This window comes from Sinocyclocheilus rhinocerous, unplaced genomic scaffold (genome assembly GCF_001515625.1).
Source record: "Sinocyclocheilus rhinocerous isolate Xijiao unplaced genomic scaffold, SAMN03320098_v1.1 scaffold3807, whole genome shotgun sequence".
In the NCBI taxonomy this organism is placed as follows: domain Eukaryota; kingdom Metazoa; phylum Chordata; class Actinopteri; order Cypriniformes; family Cyprinidae; genus Sinocyclocheilus; species Sinocyclocheilus rhinocerous.
In genome coordinates this window covers 655,491-663,222 of record NW_015660506.1, presented here as the reverse complement: position 1 = coordinate 663,222, position 7,732 = coordinate 655,491, and the positions used below count along the sequence as shown (strand labels likewise).

At 37.1% G+C, this 7,732-nt stretch overlaps 1 protein-coding gene across 12 annotated transcripts in view; it reads right to left on the bottom strand.

Annotated features, from left to right (window-relative positions):
- LOC107725258 (ly6/PLAUR domain-containing protein 6B-like) overlaps nucleotides 1–7,024 on the bottom strand; it is a 22,482-nt gene extending 15,458 nt beyond the window's left edge. For all 12 annotated transcript variants that reach the window (XM_016534458.1, XM_016534460.1, XM_016534459.1 and 9 more), the window contains exon 1: nucleotides 6,832–7,024. The gene's annotated coding sequence lies outside the window, so the exon portion shown is untranslated. The remainder of the gene's footprint in view (nucleotides 1–6,831) is intronic.
- Nucleotides 7,025–7,732: the final 708 nt, after the last annotated feature.

The following is a 7,732-nucleotide window of genomic DNA, read 5'->3' as shown; positions in this document are numbered from 1 at the left end:
TATTATTAAAATGATTTAGATATCGCCCGCCCTTGCGATATGCATATTGCGATATTTACATTTGCGATATTTCGATAATTTCGATATATCGTGCAGCCCTAATTTCCAACATTTAAAATGTGGCAACTTGTCCCAAAAACTGATATTTATGAAAAATACGTGTCCTAGTTCATCCGTTCAGTCACAATCTACTGTAAAAATGTCACCAGGATATAGTTCTAGTGAGAACTTCCTCCTAACCTCAACCAGTTTCCTTAAAAAGTAATTAAATACTTTTAACAAATCTATAAACCTCCCATGATTATACAAAACATCAACCTAATACTTAACGTCTTGACTCATATGTAAACAAAGGCAAATTCCCATATAATGAAAGAATATATTTTCAAGGCAAATTTTTAAAATAAACTAATTCAAAGCTTACAATATTCAACATAAACTACTACTCAAACAGTAGTAAAAAACCCTTTTAAATGATCAGAGTAGGGAGCCGCAGCGTTTGGCACCTGCACTGAACCGAAAAAAAAAAGGTTTCAGAAAGGGAAGCTGCATGAACGTCTCCTTTCACAGCAATTTTAAGGGCTCAATGGCCACCCTGGTAAAATTACATGCGTCTCATATTTCACATTAAATTTCTTTGTGGGCCCTTTCCCAAGTATTTATTACTTTTCGGTACGTGACACCTTAAAGCAGCTTAGAAAGTCTTTAAGAAATTCTGAGAATGTGCATTTGGTGTCTCAACCAATTCTAGCTGACCTAGCCCTTCATTAGAGCATTAGGGTCTTTCTAAAGGAATACTCCTAAAAGTCCATCGTGAACTGACAAGCAAATTGCTCTTCAGTCCCAAAGGCTTTTAGACCATTGTGTTTCAGAACTGCCATCTGCTTCCATAATTAGCATAACTACTATTTTAATCTTCACTTTACGAACAATTTAATATCATGCTAACCAGCACATAACAAGTATAGCTTATCTGTACATGCTTACAGAAGCAGAAGTATCCCTTCCCAAGGTTCATATGTTGAGAAAGGAACCCTTGAGTGTCGGCCTCTCTCATTACATGGGGGTGAGAGACCAGGGTCTGTTTAATTGGCCAACTGATTACAGCGCATATGCTCTTTCGTTCCACCGTTCTCCTGCAGACTCTCAGAAGCCTTCCTGTTCTCTGGCCTGCAGGTTCAGAGAGATCAGAGCCCCGCAACAAGGGCTTCCTTTGTGTGCTTCACTGGGCTGGGAAATGGAGATGAGTTTGTCCATTTGCCTCTGAGGCCACAGCGAGGGCTGGATGGGGCCCTGGGAGAAACGTGGGCTCAGGTATCACTAACGGCAGGTGAAGCATATGGCTCTGAACTGATTTCTAACTGGACGAGATCTGGAAAAATCCAGCATGATCATAGTGCTGCGATGTTCTGCAAATGACACTGGAGCCAAGAACGTTCTTAAACTGTAGAACATCTGCACACACACAAAAACTAGATGATTTATGATTAACCTTAAAAAAGCCGTTTCAAAGCGCATTCTCTAATATTAAGGCGTAGCTCTCAGGGATATTGATGGATCCTTAGTAATTTTACATAAATTCTTGCAATTATGTGTCCTGTGAGTTTTTACAGCAGAACATTAAGGAAATATATGAATGCACATACACTTGCTTGATGTACTTGCATAAACATACTTGCTTGACGCATGAGAACAAACCTCATGGTTCTTGTGTGCCAAGCAAGCGTGTTTGAGCTTCCATTAACATATTGATGTACTCTATGTATGTGTGTTGATCAATGTTTATATGTGTGTAAAAAAACGAAATTACATTATGTAGACTTTAAATGGATGGACAAAAATTATGAGAAAATATAAAAGAATATATTTATTTCTATTCCAAAAATGAATGGAAGTCTTATGGATTTGGAACAGCATGATGATGAATTTTTGGGTAAATTATCTAATCACTTATTGTATTCCAAACATTTCTTTATGTTGCACCTTGATTAGTCTAAGGCCAGAGTTTTCAACCAGAGAGACTTTTATTCCAAAAACAAATTTGAAAAATTTGTATAACTTTATATAATGTTCTATTCACTAAATAATTAAAGGGGTCATATGATGCTTTTTAAAAGATCATTATTTTGTGTGTTTGGTGTAACAGAATATGTTGGCATGCTTTAATGTTCAAAAAACACATTATTTTTCAAATACTGTACATTATTGTAGGTCCTCTATGCCCCGCCTCTCTCAAACGCTTCGTTTTCTACAAAGTCCCTCCTTCCGACAAGCGCAGTCTGCTCTGATTGGCCAGCTGACCCAGTGCATTGTGATTGGCCGAAAAACCACAAGCACGCGTCAGAAATGTAACGCCCCTTACCATAATAGCAAGCTTCATCTTTCAAAATGAACATTTTGGCGGCGTTATGCAAATCTTCCCAGATAGTGATGTAGATATGTGGGGGCGTGTTAGAATGAGCCGTTTTAGGGGGGCGTGGCAGAGTCTTAACTTTGATAAAGAATATCTCTTTGTTTGAGACTTTAGTCTTTGCAACTTCAGGGATCTTATCTATGCACAATCAGCTTGTAACACTCCAAAGAGAAAGGAAAACTTGAAATCGCATCATATGACCCCTTTAAAAAACAAAAGGGGGAAAAGGAGCAAAAATGTTGCCAAAAACATGAGCAAAAGAAAAGTGAAGCTGCTAAAATAGCCACAACTCAACCTGACTATACAGAAGAAAGGTAAATCAGTCTGTGTGCTGCACAATGTGATGGGTCCCTTATCTATTCACATCCCAGCACAAGAACTGATACACACTGCAAGAAAGGCAGCGGGCCAAGCCTCCAAACGAAACTCACAAAGGACTCACAAAATAGATTGTAAACAAAACTCGCCAGCAAAAGGATCTAAAAAATGTGTTCTTAGTCTCTTTAAAAAAAAAAAAAAAAAACCTGTTCAGACTAAGTACAGTACAGTATAAGTGTTTGGTTATCATGAATAGATAGCTGGCAGTAGTTGGCAATGAATGGTAGAAAAAGTAATCAGGAGATTTGCAGAGAAACAGATACGCCCCAAAGGGCGTAACACTTCACTTTCCTAAAATGTGCTGCTTTGAGGATATGAATTAATGTACTTCTTTTTGCATTTGCTAATCATAAAACTACACAACCCTTTCTGCAAACACTGAAATTTAGTAATAATCTTAGAAGTTAAATTTAACAGAAGAGCTATTAATTGGGTGTAAATGAGTAATTCATGGGTCTGTCTGAATAATTTCATTTTGTCAAAAGCTACTTATTACTCTTCCAGAACGTTTCTATCCATGCTTAATTAACTGGTCAGAGTGCTTCATCTAAAGACACACTGGGTTCAGAAGCCCAGACCTAAGTGCCTATTACTCTGGCCACTGCTTTCGACGCATCTAAATTGTGGGTGTGCGGATCTCATCTACTGAGATGATGAGAGATTGGGTTCTTTTCCAAAGTGCTCTCGTCAAGTTAAGATTAAATAGACCCTTTAGCTGTCTCACCTGGGACTGTGGCCAAGGTAACTGAATAGAGATGCCTGGACATTTATTCTGTGTGAGAGAGTCTCCCTGCATTCTCAGGATCTGATGAGGATTACAGTGCTCTTATTGAAGAGAGCATGAGATGGAATGCAGCCTGTGCTAAGTGCCATAATACTGCAGAGGTCATGTGCAGTTTACCTGAAGAATGAGAAAAAGGTGGAAATACAGCAGAATAATGTGGGTTGCCCTGCCCTGAACTGCAGATTGAGACTGTTGGTTAAACCAGATCCTGTTATAAGTGAGAATTTGTGCTCAAACTACAAAATACAGTCATCATCATTTCAGACTTCAGTGTCACATGATCCTCCAGAAATCATTCTAATATGCTGTGCTTGGTGCTCAAGAAACATTTCTTATTATCAATGTTGAAAAGAGTTGCGCTGATTAATATTTTTGTGGAAATTCTGATTTTATTTGACATTTTATTTACATTTTTTCACAATTTTTTTGATATAGAAAATTCAAAAGAACTGCATTTATTTGAAATTGAATTCTTTTATAACTTTATAATTTTTTGTTACTTCTGATAACATGCATGTTTACTGAATAAACTTATTAATTTCTTAAAAAAAAAAAACATCTTACAAACCCCAAATTACTAATAACATAAATACATACATAAACCCAGCTAAACTGCAAGAGTGACGCAAATGGATGAACAAAATGCACACATTTGAAAATGGTATTTGCAGCCATAATGCTGCAGATGAACACTTTTTTACCCAAGCACCTTATTAAATATACAACTCTTTTTATTTCTTGGAAGTTGTATTCAAAATCTACGTAGCTAAAAAAAAACTTGCCCTCTCGGTTCAAATAGGCAGGATTTTCTGAGGAAATCTGACCCTTTTCATTATAATGTGAACCACCTAGACTGCAAGATGTTTCGGGAAAATTGTACATAGTAGCCTAAATAATGAACAAACTCTCCTCATAAGGGAGGACCTATTCTTCAACTATATAAAGAGTTGATTCTAGATACTCTACTAATGCTTCTACTGACTTTTTGGAGATAAAAGAGTATGTGTCTCTCATCGATGACCCTGGGGACCTCTATTGTTTTCATGACCTTGAGGGCAAGAGCAGGTGACCCTCCCCTGTCATTCTACTTGCTGACACTGCGATAGTCCTGCAACACAGGGCCTCAGGTCAGGCTTATCTCCACGCTTGACCATCCCTGTCATTCTAGAGGGGGACACTCACCTGAGCCAAAGCACATTCACATTTTCTGCTTTTCCATTTTTTATACTGAACACAAACAGAATTGGTATCTTCAGGATGTAATCATTGAGCAGAATAGTAACTACCGTACTACAAACGACCTCTTTAAACCTGAATGTATTGGTCTAAACATGCCCACAGTGAGGCAGGGCCTGTCAGGGTATTCGTTAAAAACTGGGGCAAAAAATACAAGTCAGAACCTTTCTATGAACTGAAACGGCATCTTTACATCATTCCTTGCGTTAGAATATGACATAACTGGAGTCATGTGATACCAGTCAAGAGCATGTACTTTAAGGTTTGATGAAGACCCACTTGTGAGCTCTGAGCTCCCTCTCAAGTCAATTGTAAAGAGCTGATATGACTCACTCTAATGACAGACCGCAGTGAAATAGCTGAGCTCTTAGTTATCGTAAGCACCACTTCAGGGAGTAAAACAACCCTGTGTTTAAAGTTCATCCAAACACCTATTAAACAAAAAGATCTCCGCACGTCATCCATTAAGAAACAAACTCACTCAAAAATGAGGAAAAACATGAGCATCCAAAAGAAAAATGGGAGAAATCTTCCCCTGATTATAAACATGAGTTGAAATTACAATATCTTTGATGTGCAAACTTGAAAAGAACAGTAGTTTCGACATCGAGCACAATGCCGTGTGGGTCAGTCAACAGCAGCTGCGACCTCTAAGATCATCAAGCCTTCGTGCCATCTGTCCCTCTTCATCTGTCCACAGCAACAACGGTCCTTCTGAATCAAGGCTCTTACTCTCTATGCAAGTGATAAAAATGTAATTGGTGTGGTATGCGGCCACTCTTAAAATTCCACAGTAATTGCAAAGGTCTGAATCAGGACCGAAATATACGAGTCATGTGGATTTGATCTAAACAGTTGAATGCAGAACATCCTAAGCTAAGTATTGACTAAAAGTTAGAAGCAAGGATCCAACTGGAGGATCCGGCCTTCTTACAATTACTTAGACACTGTCTCTTTAAATAATAACTGGGTTCAATGACACCATGCTAATTCTTTTTGTCTGGATCTATTCATTTATTTAACTCTAACTCTAATACACATCTTCTGTGATGAGCATGTTTTTAAAATTAGTCTTCTTTTTTTTGGAAGCTAAAAGTAAAAAAAAATGGGCTATGATGTTCCCTTTGGCCAAAAACGTAATTTCAACTTTAATTAATTAATTAGATTTTGGCATTTTGCATTTGTGTCATCCAGATGCCTTTTATTGACGAATCAACAGGGATATCTGGGTTCAATGGAAATTTTTTTCTAAAGCAATGCTTATGAAAGGTGGTTTCAGACACCCAAGTAAAAACTAAAAATAATATTTTTTTTTATGAATTATGTCAACCAAGCTAAACATCCAATCATTTCTGATATTGCTTAAATAACTATACTACAATGAAGGACAAGGTTATTTGTCATAAATATCAGGTTGGGGTTATAATGCCACATATGTTGTAATTTTATAAATGATAAAAAATAAATTATAAATTCATAAAATACAATTGGCCAAAAATATTAAAATTTTTTTTTATACCTTTTCATTTCTTCAGTTTTATTATTTATTTATTGTTCAAATTTTGAAGAAAAAAAATAATTAACTAGTCTATATAATTTGCATGTTGTGGATAATGGCATTTTTATTTAAAATATAGTGTCGTGAACATATCCCGACATGCTTCAATGATCTGCATTTTCCCCGGGCAAATAACGATGTCGATGGCAATGTTCAATTATTTTTTATTTATTTATTTTTTTGTAGCAAGATTTAAAGGTGTGTCTAAAAACCTATGTTATAAAATAACATCATGCTGAGTGTTCGGTGAAATAAAACGTGTGACAACTAGCAGGAGTGGTCATTAGATCCAAGTCGGTTGTGTAAAAGATTTAGACTAACATAATGTAAAAGTGTCTTAACGTTAAATAATAAGTCACGCTGTGTTGACATCTCGTTCATGAGTTTGGTGTTGGCAAAGAGATCTTGAGCGTTTGTCCTAGAGTTTAACTGTCAAACTTAAAGAGCTCAAAGCATACTCACCGTCGACGTGTGTGATTTCATTCACATGTACAGAAATAAAATCACAACTCCTTGTAGTACGTGAAGGTCACCCGCATCCCCTCTGCAGCGATTTGGGACAACACGGCCACAATTAACTACAAAATGAGTGCATTTGCTGCTGTGGTTTTTCGCGTCTCACCCTGGTCTCGCCGCTCTCACAAACACAGTCTCTGATTGGTCGACTGGGTCTCGACGTCAGGATTCCTTTTCTTTTGAGTCAAATATTTTAGTGAATCAGTTGAACCAGCTCACATCTAAAGCGGTTCTCGAATCTGACTCATTAGAACCGTATTTCTGACATGTTCGATTCATGAACTGAATCACTGGATTGGGACCAGATCAGTGACTGACCGGCCGAACACTCTTAAAAACGTAATAAAACACAACAAAAAGTAATGTACCTGCTACATATGGATTTATTAGAACATTTTAGATCATGTTGTAATATGCTCACAAGGATGATTACAGTAAATTTGAATCTATTTACCGGTTCTTTGAAACGAATTGTTCAAAAGAATCGATTGGCAGAAAAGGTGGACTTGCTTTGATCCTGTACTTTAGCTGTCACCACTCAAAATTATCCGCACACCAACATAGGTTTTCATAAAGTTGTCCATGTTTATTTTTTCCTCAAAGCAATTTACAGCGAAGTAAAACTGTTTGCCAAGAGAAGACAACATTGCTGCAGGATACATTTAGTAAACTTTTTTTACACATTCAATTTATTCCACATCAACATCTGATAAATGAGTGTCACACTCTGTAGGTAAAACCCTGTTATCCATAACACGTGCGCTTTAAGCATGATCTCGAAACAAACAAACATTAGAAACCTTTTCATATCCTTGTTGTGGCACTTCATTCACCTACAAAACAACTG